This window comes from Protopterus annectens, chromosome 11.part0 (genome assembly GCF_019279795.1).
Source record: "Protopterus annectens isolate FY-2018-M chromosome 11.part0, PAN1.0, whole genome shotgun sequence".
NCBI classification, from domain to species: Eukaryota; Metazoa; Chordata; order Ceratodontiformes; family Protopteridae; genus Protopterus; species Protopterus annectens.
The window spans coordinates 57,201,000-57,218,787 of NC_056745.1; the positions used below are offsets into that span (position 1 = coordinate 57,201,000).

General features: G+C 38.2%; 1 protein-coding gene across 16 annotated transcripts in view; it reads left to right on the plus strand.

Annotated features, from left to right (window-relative positions):
• NRCAM (neuronal cell adhesion molecule) overlaps positions 1–17,788 on the plus strand; it is a 1,614,235-nt gene that overhangs the window by 812,802 nt on the left and 783,645 nt on the right. For all 16 annotated transcript variants that reach the window (XM_044087425.1, XM_044087435.1, XM_044087431.1 and 13 more), the window contains one exon: positions 16,846–16,974. The gene's annotated coding sequence lies outside the window, so the exon portion shown is untranslated. The remainder of the gene's footprint in view (positions 1–16,845; positions 16,975–17,788) is intronic.

Sequence of the window (17,788 nt, forward strand, 5' to 3'; positions counted from 1 at the left end):
CTGAGAACCAGTTGAGTGAAGGGGAGAGACCAATTTTTGAGAGTTGGGTTAGAAGAAGGGGGTGGGACACAGTATCAAAGGCTTTTGATAAGTCAAGAAGTATGGAGGAGACAATTTTACATGAGTCCCAAGCTTTATTAATAGTGTCCATAAAAGAAAAAACATCAGTTTTCTGTTGAATGTCACCAAGCACGATAGATTCCACCACAGTTAAGAACAAAGTCCAAAACACAATTTATTAACGCAATTCCAAAATCAAGGCGTTTTCGTCCTATAGCTGGACTTCATCAGATAATCTCTTCCATTATTTATTAACATCCATTATATACTTCCTTCCTTTTTCATTTTCCAATCAAAAAATACCAATTAATTCAAATAAAAAGTAAAGTAAAGTAAAAAGTAAGCTGATTTGTTTATTTGAATTAATTGGTATTTTTTGATTGGAAAATGAAAAAGGAAGGAAGTATATAATGGATGTTAATAAATAATGGAAGAGATTATCTGATGAAGTCCAGCTATAGGACGAAAATGCCTTGATTTTGGAATTGCGTTAATAAATTGTGTTTTGCACTTTGTTCTTAACTGTAGTGGAATCTATCATACTTGGTGACATTCAACAGAACACTGCTGTTTTTTCTTGGTTGCTGTTTGGCTTGGTTGTTGTTTTTAGTGTCCATAAAAGATCTCATGGCAGTCATAGTACTATGATGTGGTCTAAATCCATGTTGGGTGGAAGATAGGATAGGGTTACTAAAGGGAAAGTTTAGGAGCTTTATATCTATACATTTTTTGAGGATCTTGGAGATAGGAGAGAGAGAGAGAATGGCGATAGGACAATAGTTGGAGATGTTGGTAATATCATCACCTTTGTGAAGAGGTAGAATAAATGCCTTTTTCTAGGTTATGGGACATAAAAGTTTAGTATTGCTCTATTAATGAGTATGCTGATAGCGTAGGCAATGGCTTTGGCTGCTAGTTTTAGATATTCGATAGGTAGGTTATAGCTGCATTGTAGCTGGGTTTGAGTTTGAGGAGTAGTTTTTCTATTGTAGTAATAGAAATAGGATTAAGGGTGAATGCAGGAGAAGGATGGGGAATAGTTTCATGTGGATGACAAGAGGGTGTAGAGTGAGGGGAGAGAGTGGAGGAGGTAAGTGCTGATGGCCCAGTATGGCTTGTACTGTAGTGCTGTTGGGGAAATCTCAACTAAGTCCCACTCAGGATCTAGAGTTCATAGAAGCTCATCTGAATACCTTCTCTTATGTAGCTTCCCTTCCTCTTCACAGGCTACAGAAGATAAAATCCCAAGTACAAGCCATTCTTTCCAAAAACAAGGCTCCTGCACTTCTAGTCCTCTGAGCTTTAGGGTCCATGGCAGTGACCATTACCTTCGTTCCACCAGCAAGATTTCACATGTGGCTGCTACAATGTCTTCTAACATTCCAATGATCCATCCTAACCCATCCAATCATGTACCCAATTCTTATCACCGGTCATTGCAAAAAGGACTTATCCTGGTGGATGGAATTTGAGGAAACTTTTTTAGGTCATCCCTTTGTCCCTCCTCAACCCAAGGCCATATTGACCACAGATGCCTCCCAGATGGGGTGGAGGAGGGTATTATCTGGGAAGAACAGTCCAAGGCCGATAGACAACCTGCATATCAATGTCCTGGAATTGAGGCAGTGCTCTTAGCATTGCAGGCCTTTCTCTCCTCCCTCTAGGAATGATTGCAATTGAATCAGACAACATGTTGGTGGTCAACAAACAGGGTGGAACCAAATCTTATCACCTGTGTCAAGACGCTCTCAGAGAGTGGCAATGGGCAATATCCTCCAACTATTTTCTGATAGCAAAGCAATGCACATCCTGGGGAGCTCAAACGTGCTTGTGGACAAACTGAGCAGCTGCATTCTCCTGGTCTCTCAGTCCCTGAATGCTGAAGGAGATTTTCCATTGCTGGTGCCAGCCTTGCTACAACCTCTTCGAATCACCCCAAAATAACAAGTGCAGCAGCTATTTTGCCCTAATTTCCCCTCAGGGCGAGTTCCTGAGAGATGTAATCCTTCACGATTTGAGAGTGGAGGAGGTAAGTGTTGATGGCCAACTATGGCTTGTACTGTAGTGCTGTTAGAGAACATTAGTAGTGACATTTACTACAGTAATAATAATGTGTGAGTTAAATAGACTGGCTATTTGTTGTGGTGTTTTATCAGGAAGTGGACACAGTATGCTTTTTTTGCCTAGGTTTATGAGTCATGTAATGGATGACCAGAATTTTTGGGGGTTCTGCCTATGGTTGGATTGAAGTTTTAGATAATATTCTTTTTTGTCATTGGATACGTCTCTTTATTGGGTCTATATCACGTTGTCGAAGTTTTACAACTTTGAACGCTATATGTTCAAAGTTGTAAAACTTCAAAAATGTAAAAAAAAAATAAAAATAAAAAACATACCAGATGGTTGTAAGCCCCCCTGCACCCACCACACCCAACGCTCTATAAATATACCAACTCCGAGATCACACTACAAGCCCCCCTGCACCCCCTCACACCCCACGCTCTTTAAATATACCAACTCCGAGATCGCACTACAGTATAGTAAAGGCAAATCTTCCCTTTCTGCACTGTACTTCATTGTAGTGTGGTCTCAGAGTTGGTATATTTAAAGAGCGGGGGTGTGGGGGGCACAGCCCCCCATGTGGATGGTGCAGGGGGGACTTGCACTCCTGCTTACAACTGCCAGGTAATTTATTTATTATTTTTATTTTTATTTTTTAAGTTTTCGAAGTTTTACAACTTCGATCATATGGGTTCGACCATATAGCGTTCGAAGTTGTAAAACATCGACGATATGATATAGACCCCTTTTTATCAGGTTGCAAAGCTGTTTGAATCTTAATAAGTCTGATGGATTTTTGTTTTTTACCATTGTTTTCAAGTTTTGTCCCTAGCTAGCATAAGGTCCTTAGCTGGTTTAGTTAGCCATGGGACATGGTTGGCTTTGATCCTTCTTATATGAGTGGCTGCAAGCCTATTTAAGTTTCTAAAATTGTTGTATTAAAGTAGTGCACTGCATCGACTAGTGGCAGGATTTTTAGGATGGTCCAATTAATACTTTTTAGTGTATTAATGAAAGTTTGTGCATTAAATTTAGTCAGATTCCTTGTTAGCTTATAATGATGTTACTTTTGAAAGGAGGGGGCTGTTCAATGGATAAAGGTGGAGAGGAGGCCACTAAGTGCATTAGGGAGTGTACCAGCTGAAGAGATTTTGCTTGATCAGTTACTAGTATCTAGTCTAGGATAGAACTGTCTTTATTAGTCTTATTAAATATAGTTGGGGTGGTGGTAAGATGAGTTGAGTGAATTTAAATAGGTTGATATTTGCTGATTGATTAACATCACCCAGAATGATCGTTTCATTTTTTTTATAATAGTAGAGATCCAAGCAAGGACCTCTTCCAGTATAGATATGTTATTGGGGAAATATATAGAACTATGATAAACAATCATTTGGAGTCATTCATTTTTGGGAAAGAATTAAGAATTTCTGCAGATACGGGATATTATTAGACTAAGGGCCTGTGTCGCAGGTGTTGGAGATAAGCAGTGCAATGCCACCTCCTTTTTTTGCGATCGATTGGATCTAATTATTTTGAAACCTGGAGGAAGGAATTTGGACACTTTCATGTAGGGTTTAGCCAGGTCTCGGTAGCAGCAATGATGTCAGGTTGATTGTGGGCTACCCAAGCATGAAAGTTAGTAATTTCATTATGAATGCTTTGGAAATTTAGCATTACAATATGTAAGGATTTATGGGTCTATGTTCAGCCATCGAAAGGAACTTCCATCGAACATCTGAACATCAAACCCTATCCACTGAACATTCATTCAGTGAATGTTCATTTCATCGATGGGGAAAGTAACTAGTTGGCCACCACTTGCCCATCTGCCATTTTTCCAACTTTGGTGTAGTCTCGGAGTTGATATATATAGTGAGGTGGGTGTGTGGGCAAAGCCCCCAACTGAGTGGGTTTGAAATACGTGGTGGGGCACACATGGAAGTGGTGGCTAGTTAGTTACTTTCCCCATCAATGAAATGAACGTTCACTGAATGAACATTCAGTTGATAGAGGTTGATGTTCAGCCATTCAATGGAAGTTCCATTCAATGGCTGAATATAGACCCTGATTTACAGGAATTATTAGTGTTAGATAGTGAGCGTAGGTTAGTGGAAGTGTGTTCTGGATTAGGGTGAATGTTTCCACAGAGGGAAATGATAGAAAATTCCGGCAGACTAAAATAATGGTAGTTGGTTACCTTTAGATTCACAGAGGAGAATCTGTAAGCAGGGGCTAAAGTTTATTAAGGGAAAATGAAAGATAAAGAGTTTTCTAATGGGAGGTTTTTCACTTTGTGGGAGAGTAGTGGGTTTATTTGATAGAGACCAGGAGAAATGTCAGAGTAGCTTTAAAATAGATTCAATAGGAAGGTTGTAACTGATGAGAGTTTAGAAGGGAAGTAGGTAAAGTTGAATGCTATTAGATTTAGTAGTAAAAGGGTAACAAGGTGATAAGAAAAAGAAGTAATAAGTTTAGACTTAAGAAAGACGTAGTGAAAAAGATGGTGTGAAAGTGATTTAAAAATGACTAGTTTAGGAGATTCAAGTTGAATAGGGAATAAAGGGGAAAGTAATTATGGGAGATAGAGAAGTTGAGTCGAGTCGTGTATAATGAAAGTATACTACTAGGTGTGGATGCTATAGAAAGTAGAGGATGCTTGATAGGAGATAAATAGATAGGATTCAGAGGAGCTGAGAACAGAGTGAAATAGTGGTACAGAGAGGTATAATTTTTGGGTATGCTTATAACTTTTTAGTTTCTTTGGGTAATGATAGAAGAGTGGAGTGGAGGAGGGTAATAAGAGAAGGCAGTATGTGAAAGAATGATATAGAAAGGGAGTGGTTGGAGGGGAGGTAATAGGCAGGATTATGATTGGTCAGTCTAGTTAAAGTGGTTTGATTTATATGATTTAAGTTTAGGAGTAGTTAGGGTGGGTGGTAATTGGGGTTAGGGTAGGGGAGTGGAGTGACACCTGAGCAAAGCGAGGGCAGAATGGAGTGAGCTGACACATGACAGTGGCTGGAGAAGTGAAAAAAAAAAAACAATCAGGAAACAACAGAAAGTTATTGCGAGTTAAATGCAGAGAAAACAAGTTTTAAAGACTGTCTTTGGTACATTTAGCAATTCTATACTTATTTAGTTATTACATACCTTAGTTGAGTTTAATATGCAGCTGTAGTTAATTAGAGACCTTGCTAGTGAGTACAATGAAAGAAAGGGTAAATGGCCATAAGAGAAAAAAATGGGGTTGTAACAGAAATTAACTTACTTGCCGTTACTTCAAAATTTATACAGGAGAAAAAACAGGCTGTCAGGTCAGGTGCAAGGCTCAGCAAGCTGCGTTAAAACCAAAGGAACTGGCACCAGCAGAGATATTACAGCTAAAACTAAATAGTAACCACAGGAAACAATATAAGGTAAAATACAGAAACTAACTTCTACAAGTAAATAGGGAAAGAACCCCTACTCTGTTAGGATGGATCTTGCAGGCAGCACGAACATAGATGATAGTGAATGCACCGGGAAATACTTGTCTTATGAATCTGCTTTTGAAAGCCGAAGAGCTGCATCACTTTAGTTAATCAGTTAATGCAGTAGAAAATGCTACTTAGAAAAAATGTTTTTTTTTTGGTGGGGTAGATGCTGGCAATAGACTGTGGGATGAAGAATTAAAAAGAGAAAAATATGTATCTAATTAACAATAGCAAGTAAACTGATGGCATACAATTTCCAAGATAGCCAAGTGTAAAAAACGAGGACAGGAAATGGAAATAGTGTACCAAGAGGAGTCCAGGCAATAAAAATAAGAAAAAAAGCACAGGGAATTAGGAAAGCTAGAGAAAGCTGGAGCATGAAGAAGTATACTGAGATCTGTAAATGTAGTTAAAGAGGCAAGGAGAACTTAAACAAAAACATCAACCAGCAGATATGAGAAATGTATATGAATTAAGAATTCAGTCTCTAGTAACATGCAAACAAATGAATTATTGAGACTTCTAGCAGATAATAGCAATAAATGCAGTGAAACATTTCGAAGGTTGCTGTGTATCATAATGTGTAACAACATAAGCTGCTATAAACTATTTAAAAGAACATTGGTTTTACAAAAATGCTGGCTAATACAGCCATTGTCTGGTAGTTACAAATCACTTGCAAGCTCAAAACTGCATTACCCAGACACAAACAAGAATACTTGTGTTTTAACAGAGCAGAAACAGGTAAATAGTATGTACAGGTAAATAAAATGTTCAGACCTCAGCAGCAATAAATATTACATTAAAAATATCAAGACATCATTCAGATGAAAAAAAATGTAAAAATACACTACCATTCATATAATACAAGCAAGTTTTCTTACTATCTGTGCTAGCATGCAGATGAAGGGGGATACTGAGTGGGTGACCTTTTGTGCGGGGAGTTAATTAGAAAAGATGAGCATTATTGTGTGTCTCTGGATTAAAAATAGTGCAATGGGTTATGGGTAATGTAAAGTGGGAGCGGGAATTTTGAAGTTGCTATAGGTAACATGGGGGCGGGTCAACCCATGACAGGAAACAACAGAAAGCAGAGAAGACAAGCCTTAAAGACTGTCTCTGGTAAACTTTGCAATGCTATAATTATTTAGTTAGTTATTACGTGCCTCAGTTGAGTTTAATACGTAATTGTAGTCAATTAGAGACCTTGCTAGTAAGCACTTTGGAAGAAAGGGCAAATGGCTGTAAGAGAAAAAAATGGGGTTGTAACAAAAATTAAGTTACTTGCCTTTACTACAAATTTTATACAGGAGAAAAAACAGGCTGTCAGGTCAGGTGCAGGGTTTCAAGTTGCGTTAAAGCCAAAGGAGCCAATACCAGCACAGATATTACAGTTAAAACTTAACAGTAGCCAGCAGGAACAATATAAGGTAAATACAGAAACTAAGTTCTACAAGAAAATAGGGAAAGAATCCATACTCTGTTATGATGGCTCTTGCAGGCAGCGCGAACATAGATGATAGGGAATGCACTTGGAAATATTTGCCTTGTGGATCCACTTTTGAAAGCTGAAGAGCAGCATTGCTTTAGTTAATCAGTTAATGGAGTACAAAATGATACTTAGATAAAATGTTTTTTGTGGGGCAGATGCTAGGAATAGACTGTGAGAGGAAGAATATGTTTGGATGGCTTTTGCAGGCAGAGCGACCATATGTCCGCATGTCTGTGGGGGCATGAATTAAGCTATATGAATGAGTGTGTGTTTGTGTGTGTGTGTGTGTGTGTGTGTGTGTGTGTGTGTGTGTGTGTGTGTGTGTGTGTGTGTGTGTGTGTGTGTGTGTGTGTCTGTGTATATGTGTGTATGTATGTGTGTCTAGCTTTGTATGGGTCAGTGTTTCTGGGAGTATGACCAAGCCCTGACATAGCACTCCTTAAACTATTTAACCTGAGTCTAGCCACTGCCTCTGTCCCTGAGGTTTGGAATATAACAACAATGCCATTCCACAAGAGGGACCCCACCTTTGACCCCAGAAATTATAGGCCCAGCAGCCTGACAAGTCTTATTTGCCAAACCATGGAATGTATTATTACTGATGTAATAAATTCTGATATTAAAATCTCATCAGGCTATACCCACAACCATTTGGCTTTGCCAACAGTATTTCCTATCAAACAAATCTGGTTAATGTCTTTGAAGGAGCAACGCAGGTTGTTGATAGTGTTCATGCAGTCCATGTAGGGTACCTTGACCTGACCAAGGTGTTTGACAACATCACCCATGCTAGTAGTTAGTAAGTTTAATACATTACAGATATGTTCAGAGGTCTATAGGTACTTGTTAGGCAATTGATAAGCCTAGCATTGCATTAACTATAATAATTATTAGTCTTTATATTCTGTGGTACAAACACTCAAAGGTAGGCTGAACAAGTATTCAGTGGAATAATTACATGTTTCCCCTATAAATGAGGGCCAGTGGTGTGAAACCAGGGGTGAATTAGTAGTTACCCATCCATTCAGCCAAATTATATTTGAACAGAGTATGGGAAATACTTTGCTTTATAAGGAGTGGACGATGGTTCTGTAAGAGTGGTATTCTCTGTGATATATACTTCTCTCTCCAGCATGTTAATAAATTTTGCAGAAAGGATTTAGGGCCAATTAGCAAATCTTTATGACAACACTGGATTTGTGAATATGTAATAAATTTGATAGAATGGGGTCTATTGAGATAGAGATCACCTCTCATAGCCTGTATCATTCTGAGAGGAGAAGCAAGACTCTGAGATGGTCTACATAGGTTTTATGATTTAGGCCCTTGACTGCCTTTTAGTGAGAAGGCATTGTGGTCATTCCAGTTCTGTTAAGTGTTTAGACATATACATACCAAAAGAGGCATTATACTCAATGATTGGCCTAATGAACACTGTGAACAGTAGAACAATTATGTCCTTGGATCTGGACACCATACATTTAGATATACACTGAGATGAAACAGAACTTCCTTACAATAATGGATATGTAGTGATCAAAGGACAGCTCATTGTTGAAGAAGGTTCCCAGATGTCTGACTAGTCTCACCTTTAGAGTGGTATTTTTAATGGGTACGTAATATTTAATCTACAATACATTTTACCTAAAAAAACAGTGCCGCAATTGGTGTGAAACATATTTTATCAAAAACACAAATGACTGACTCATATTTGATGGAAAAATGTATAAGGCTATAGAAAATGATTGCTACTGTAGTTTTGAAGCATAAGAATTACAAGGCAGATAGGTGCTGACCAATAGTTGGACCTACTAATGCCCACTGTTAGGCTGTATCTGTAGCTCTAGAACCTTCTGTCTGTGTGCCTGCAGAGATTCACTGTGCAAAGGATATTCTCTTTTCTCCTTGATCATATAACTGCAGAGTTAATATATTTAAGTAAGGGAGGATGTATGGGGTGCAGGGGGCTTCCCTTCCCTACAAAAAAGAAGTTTTGTAGGAGTATTTGCTCTATTTGAGGTATTAGATGTAATGTGATTTGACTAAGTGAGTTTTAGATTAAATTGATATTAAATGACATTTTTAAATATTTTTGATTAGATGAAAAGTTTCTTAGCTAAAATGTAAGAGAGCAAGGATTTCACGATATAACATACAGCATGTTATGAGTTTTTTATAATGTTTAAATGTATACCTTCCTTTCTTTAGATTTTGTGTGCTGTCATTATGCAAAATATACTTACTTGTGGAGTGGAGTATGTGTTTACATTTCATGTGTACTTAAGTAGTTTTGTTCAATCAGGGCCTTCAGTTCCTAGCACTGCTGTGTATAGAGTCTGGTTCTGTCATGGTATTGCAATGAGAACCTGTTCAATCACTTCATATATATCTTAAAGGAACTCTACTTCTCAGACTAGCTCTAGAATGTGTTCTGAAGGCAAAGATTACCGCTGAAAGAATAGCTTGCATGTGCAGTAGTGTACGACAAGTTATATTTGTAAAATTATAACTATGCTCAGAGTTCACTCCATATTAACATAGTCTCACCCCATTTCACTTAGCTTCACCCATTTAATTGCATTCTGTGCCCCAACACTGACGTTACCAACTGCTGCTGGCCCACAAGTCAGGCTACATATACTGAAAGATTAGTGATCAACAGTCATGCTTGGTCATTAGTGTGCTATTGCTGGGCTTTACCCCAGAAAGTTGACTTGCCTTTCCACTTGGGATTTCATCTTTCCTTGTTATGACACAACCTTGGAGTTGGAATATATTTATATATTACATGTCTATATATATATATATATATATATGTGTGTGTATATACATACCTAAAAGTAGTGTGGTTGTGGGAGATGCAAGAAGAGAGCCTAGACCTCTTGCAGAAATGCTTTCTTCTCATAGCTCTGAACCAGTTAGAGACAAATCTCAACAGAATCAGGGACAAATCCAGAAAAAAATGAGGGACAATCAGGGACACTTAAAATATTAGTTCTATTAACTTGAGACATTAACAGAATTAGAGAATGTGAATTCATATGCATTTCCTGAAGTAAGTAATCAGCTCTTAATTATTGTCATTATTTATTATGTATAATTCACCTTTTGTCCAAAAGGCACCAGTGTTAAGAGGGATTAAGAGGGACAGAGCTAAAATTTGAGTCAAAATCAGGGACATCCCTGAAAATCAGGGACAGTTCTGTTTGTTTTAAAATGATGTTTGCATTGACTTTATTTTGCTCATTTATGATTGCTCTCTGTGAATTGATCAGAAATACCTCAAAGTCTTGTCAGGAAGTCCACCTACCCATTTAACAAAAAGTTAGTATTGCTACTCAATACTTTAAGAAGCAGAGCAAATGAGTATGGTTTATGTGAAGTGTGAAAAGAGTTATAAAATTACACCAAGGTGAAGTGACATAGACTATTTCCTTTTTATGCTTCAGTGAATATCTGTACAGGAAACAACAATTGTTCTAAAATGTGCACACTAGAGCTGTTGTGCATCCTGGAATGGTTACTTTAACCAGTTACAGCGGTTTGCAATATAGCCCTAGTTTTAGATGAATGAGCAAGGATAGCCACCCAATGGTGTGATCTTTGGCTCTAGATGATGGTCATTGGTTTTGTGATAGCCCAATCCTGTGTGCAAAAATGAGGAAAAGGGGGGTTATGAATGGATGGATGGATGGATGGATGGATGGATGGATGGATGGATGGATGGATGGATAGAGTTTTGGCTTAATTGTTGTCAGAAAGAATAAGATAAAAAAACCCTGATAAAACCCTGATAAAAATTGCAGGTACTCACATTCTGAAAGATAAATTTTGGACTACAATAAACAAGTGCAAATTTCAAAACGTATTGTTATATCATTTAGAAGCCCTCTTTCACTGCAGTAGGGATCTGTAGTACCACCTCCATGTTGCTTATATATATATACAGGCTTTGATATCACTTTATCTTGGAGGATACTCCTATGTACCACAGCTTTGTGCTTAGTATCTATTTCCTGTCTGTACTTTTTGAAAATTGGCTATTAAACCAAAAACTAATACTAAACCCCAACAAAACTAAGTTACTTCTCTTCACCCCAACAAATAGAACCAAACCACCCTCATTCAACATAACAGCTAATAATGGCATCATCATCTCCCCAGTAACCCAAACCAAACTATTGGGTGTCATGATCGATGACAACCTTAGGTTTGATGTACATATCAACCAAACCATAAAAACTATCAATAAGAAATTGGGCAGCCTCTATAGGATCAGATCATTCCTAACCCCGCCAGCAAGAACTGCTATTGCCAGATCTCATCTCTTATCAACCCTTCTCTACGCCTCCCCTCTCTTCTCCCACCTGAGTAAAACTGACCTCAAAAAATTGTCAACTTCCTATAACCACATAGCCAGATTTGCTACTGGCACACCCTACCGGACCCACCACTGCCAGAACCTGAAACTCTTAGGCTGGCTGGAACTACAACAACTCCTCCAACTCAACCAGCTCTTAGTAGCCCATAAAATTCTCCACCATCCAGACATTACTCCAGCCCTTAGTAACATAATCCGCCCTTATAGTAACAATCGGACATCCACCAAACTATTAGTACTTATGACCAAATCAAACCACACTGCAGGTGACTCCCTCTTTGCCAACTCTGTCGGTAAATATTGGAACTCACTACCTGATAACATTACCCAAGAATCTTCACCAACGATATTTAAACATAAACTAAAAAGCCACCTTAAGTCACACTGGCTATGCCCTTGTACCAACCCGGACTAGTACCCCTGACTCTCCTCGACCGTACTACCCTACCAGTCCACCCAATCATATTGATCAATCATACAAACTAATCTAGGTCTGATTGCCTTAAAAAATTTCCTAAACCATACGTAACTAAGGAACTCTCTCCTATTTCTACCACTTATAGTATGTCTCCTATGGATTGCCTTATGGATGGATACATTCTGCTTTGTCTGGTATTACCATGTATGTCCTGTAATTGAAATCATTGTGCTATCTACTTTTTCTTTGTACTCACTTTTACTTAATGTTATTTACCCAATATGTGTAATACTTCTAAATTGTTGTATGTCTGGAGCTTTTCTCCCCGGGACTCCGCTGAAAACGGATATGTATCCAGTCGGACCATCCCGGTCAACAAATGTAAAATAAATAAAATAAATAAAAATACTTGTAGTTCTACTATTCTGTCAAATCTCAGTTGGACAAACCTACAAAAACATCTTAATACTTTGTATTTTTTATATTGTTCCTTTCCTTGTTCATGCAAGGCTGATAATGAGGTTGCTCTATACAGGCTGGGTAATTGAGATGAAATATTGACAGCTATACTATAAAAATTAAACCTAGATCTATTTTTTGCTTATTTTGTGACTTATAAGACTTAAGTAAGAATTATTAGCAGAGTCACATTTTTGATTTATTTGTTTCAAAATACAGGCATATACATTAGTTACTGGTATATGCAAAAATTTTATAAGAAATGAAAAACTTTTTTTGCCATTATACAGGGTTGCTTATGGAAGATTACAAATGACAATTTGTCAGAAATTAGTATTTTATGCAGGGAAAACCCATGCTGTCATACACACTTACTACTTATAATCTCCTCTTAGCTTATCATTACTCAGAGAAAAGGCAAACATTTGTTTATTTTATTTATTTATTTTATTTATTTATAAAACCACACCTAACTAGAGACTGTCGGAAACTATCCAATTTCAATTCCACTCATTTCAATTCTATTCTCTCTAGTATAGACTGGACCATCCTAAAACAAATCCCACTAGACAACGCTGTAAGTATGTTTAACAACATATTTCTGAATACTCTAGACTCCATAGCTTCTACTAGGAAAATCAGAATTAAATCAAATTTTACTCCATGGCTATCTAAAGAAACAAAGTCACTAATGAAACAACGGGACAGTGCTTGGAAAGCCTGGACTAAAACAAAAGAACTCCCCCTCCTTCACAAATATAGACAACTAAGAAACCTAACAAAAAACATACTACATTAGATAAAAAATCCTACTACACCTCTGCATAGCTAAGCAACTCCTCTAACCCTCGTAAATACTGGCCTACCCTGAACAAAATCCTCTACCCAGGCAAACCTTCTAACCCCTCTCCCTACCCAGACTCATCTCCTGAAGAAACTGCTACCCTCCTAAACAAATATTTTATTGATACCATCCGGAATCTCATACCTACTAAGCCAAACTTAACTTCACAACCTACAGCACCCAACACTCAAACCTCAACTCAGTTCTCCTTTCAGCCCATTTCTACCTCTTATATTAAATCTTTACTTCTTAAGCTCAAATCCTGTTCTGCCTCCACAGACAAATTACTACCTACCTTCCTTAAACTTGCTGCTGACTCTATTGCCAACCCTGTGTCTGTACTAATAAACAGATCAATTCTTGAATTGACTATTCCTACTTTGTGGAAATCCTCCTTCACTATACCATTACATAAAGCAGTGAACTCAACTGACCCCACAAACTACCAACCTATTGCCATTCTACCCCAGCAAGATACTAGAAAAATGTATTCACACACAGCTTCTTAGCCACCTCATCAAACACAATTTACTCACCCCCACCTAACATGATTTCTTCCCAACCACAGTACTACCACCGCCCTCCTTTCCTTCACTCACACTATTGCAGAGGCAATGGATAACAATAAGCTTGTCTCGTCTCTTCCTCGACTTCTCAAAGGCTTTTGATACTGTTTCTAATCCTTTACTACTATCCAAACTCTCAAACCTACACCTATCCACATCCTCCTTAGCATGGTTCACCAGCTACCTAACCGGAAGGCAACAATCTGTCAGATGGCTCTCATCCATCTCCCCCTTCCTTCCTACCCCCACTGGTGTGCCCCAAGGCTCCATCTTAGGTCCCCTTCTGTATAATATATTCACCAGTGACCTGTCTACCTCCTGCAAAGAGTCTTCCCTCATACAATATGCTGATGACTTCACACTTATATCTATCTCCAACAACATCTCCAAGCTCCATACCTTAACCCAACACGCCTTCCTTTCCACTGAGCAATGGCTATCTGACAACCGATTGATTCTAAACCCCAAAAAGACTAAGCTCCTGCTCTTCCTTTCCCGATTGCTTGCTCATCCTAAATCATCATTTTTCATCAAATCCTCAAACAACACAACTATTCAACCTGATACCCATACAAAACTACTTGGGGTCATAGTAGATGACAAACTTCAGTTCAGCCTCCACTTACTCCAATGCGTAAAGAAAACACATCAAAAACTAGGTCTACTTTATAGAAACAAACAATTTCTCACCCTAATGGCTAGACTGACACTTGGACAGGCACTGCTCCTCCCCTCCCTCCTTTACGCCGCCCCTATTCTCACCCCAGAGGCTAGACTGACAATTGGACAGGCACTGCTCCTCCCCTCTCTCCTTTACACTGGCCCCATTCTCACCAGCATTCAAGTCACCACCCTGAATAAACTCCAACAAACCTATCACAAAATAGCTAGATTCATCACCAACTCGCCATGCAACACACCCCATTGTATTGCATTAAGCTCTCTCCAATGGCTAGAACTCCCCCAACAACTGCTTCTATCTCAATTTCAAATACTACACTGTTCTCTACAAACCCTCTTTCTGTCCATCTCTCTTACCCTTAGTCTCCACCTATACTCCATCCCGGACCCTCCGTACATTGAACCAACAGCTACTAGACATATATCAACCAAACAAATCTATTGGGAAAATATACTCTATAAACATACTGTCACCAATGCCTGGAACAAACTCCCCCTTAGCCTACGGTCCATTACCCACTACACCCAGTTTAAAAATGAACTAAAAATGTTTCTACTTAACTCTAAGACTTGCTCCTGTCATGAACCCACCTAGTCTCCCTCTCCTGTCTCACACTTTTCTACACACCATTCTCTAAAAAAAAAAAAAAAAAAAAAATTTTGATGATAGAACTTTATGTATTTTATGTATTAACAGCTTTGTACTTGTTCTTTTCTGTACTCAACTTTGTTATTGTTTGTACTCAACTTCGTTATTATTAACAGCTTTGTAAATCCATCAGCTATGTTAGTACTATACTTCTGCATGCAATCAATGTACTATTATACAATTTTCTGGAGCTTTTCTCCTCGGGTCTCCACTGAAAATGGGCCAAAAGCCCAGTTGGACTAACCCGGTTAACAAATGACAATAAAATAAAAAATAAAAAAATACATTTTCATAAAAATGTCTTTCTTCTTTTGTTGTTTATTTCCGAGTGGTAAAACTACATTTAGTGTACAAATCCACTGTGCCCAGATTTCTCTGATTTGAGCAGTCGTGTTTCAGAAAAAAAAAATACCCCCAATATATGCTATTCTCCAACACAACAGAAAACTCATCCATATTCTTTAGGCTAGTGCCCCAGTCAGCATGGCCTATAACATTTTTTCCAAATAATGACAGCAAAATGGCTATTTTATACCAATATGTCTAAACTATTTGTAGATTATATTAAGTTGGCATGAATCTAGCTACTGTCTGTGATGCCCCATTTAATGAGTGTGTGCAAAGGTTTTGTGATGGCTGCTTATAAGTCATATAAATAAATTCAAAATGCCATGTTTTGTGGGGTTATTTCTTTTCTCTTTTATCAAGTAGCTCAACAGCTGTAGGTACGTACAAAGTATTCCAAGCCAGCCCTGCAGTGGTTTTCTTTCAGTTTTTCCTTTCTTTTCACTGCCATGAGCCCACTTCCATTCTTCAAATTGAGGGTTAATAATCTTGTGTGTGCACATTTTTACAGTATAATGGGAGGTCATGCGGCCTTGTGTAGGCTGTCAATCCTGAGTGGCAGTTTGCTTTGATGGAGATAATCTTACATGCTATTTGCACTTTTGTGAGGGACAGCATTATTCTGAGGAGGCCTTGAGAATAAGTTGAAAAGGATTCAAGAGCACAGAACCTGCTATTGTTGCAAAACTATTGCCATGCCTAACAGATGTTGATGTGAGTTCCTGATTATTTTTTATACAGCAATTAAGTTCCTTTAGATTTTATGTGTACATGGACACAATAAAAATGATAAATTAAAATGAATTATTTAAAAAAGCATGCACTGAACTGCAAAGTATAATGTATCATCTCAGAGGTGCTACGCATACAACACATCAGCAAATTTATCTGGCATATGGTTGGCTTTTGTTTTCTGGGTGAGGTTTAAAGATGTTCTGTCAAAACAGTGCAAAATGAAGCCTAACAGTAGTGAAGGATGTTGTTTCTGCTTGACATGGAGAACTGCTTTTGTGCTGTTTGGACACGGTACACTGACACGAAGATGGATACACACGCACACACCCATTACTGACAGTATTCTAGTTACTGAAACATACAAAGTTTCAAATATCTGTCTCTATACCAAAGAAGTAGCTAATATTATGTTACATTATTTTTATTGCATTAAATACAGATAAAAACTACATCATCTGCCATTTCAGAGTGCATTGCCACTAAGAACACTAAACAGCTTTGTAGATTTTGCTTGCCTGCAAAAGAGAAGAAAGGAAAAGAAAAATACAGGGAAATGTTTAACCCCTATTGTATTGGTACAAAAGCTTGTGTTAATCACACCGTGAGGCATGGGAGGTCCAAGTCACATGTGATTGGCTGCTGAAAACAGCTCTCTTTTTTTCTCTTGTCATTTCACAGGGACAGAGTGCAGCAACATTATCAGAAACAAACTGATTCTGTAACTGGATTACAAACTGAGCAGGAATTCTCCACGTTTCGCCTTTCTGCAGAACAGGTGGCATGCTGTATGAAAGCAAACTCTATAAGGTAGGTGTTCAAACTGCTGTGACCAGCTTTCTTTGTGCAGTTGTATATTGTGGATAAATACTGTAAACAAAACAATGCAACTGGACACAGATGATTGTGCAAACTGGTGAATAGGCTAGTGATGGGAACAAGGAATAATCTTATGAAACAGCTCCACCCTAGAATATGATTGTTAGCCTTGCTGCTACAGTGATCAGTAAAATAGGACCCATTACCCAAACTGCAGTCATTCTATTGCTTTAGGTTTGCATGTGAATGTCTTAAAAAGTATATCTACAAATTCTGTTAATTGCAGAAGAATTCTGGCGCACTGTTGTTTTAGCTTATGAAATATAAAGAAACTAGTTCTCACCTCACTGTAGATGAAAGTATTGTTTAATTAGGTGTGAAATTGTTTTATATTTCATAGACCATTTCCTATAAATATAATATGCACTGTATTTGAAGTTTGGAGATATGTAATTCCACATGGAAAGATACTACATCCTATCCTGTATACCTACAATATGTTATTAATGTACCTGTTGCTGACAAATCTGTCTCAGTCTATTTGTCTGTCTCACTTTCAGTAAATATGTAGATATGTAATAGCTACATGTTGTCCTTCTTTCGGCTTTTCCCGGTTAGGGGTTGCCACAGCGGAACTCCGGTCCGCTAATGATTGGCAGTAGATTTTTACAGTGCCGAGGTGCCAGCTTGATGCCCAACCTTCAACGAAGGCACGCCCATTTACGCATGTCTTTTAAATGCCACTTGACCACAGGGAGGACATGCAGACTCCACACAGAAGGTGCTCTAGCCGAGAATCGAACGG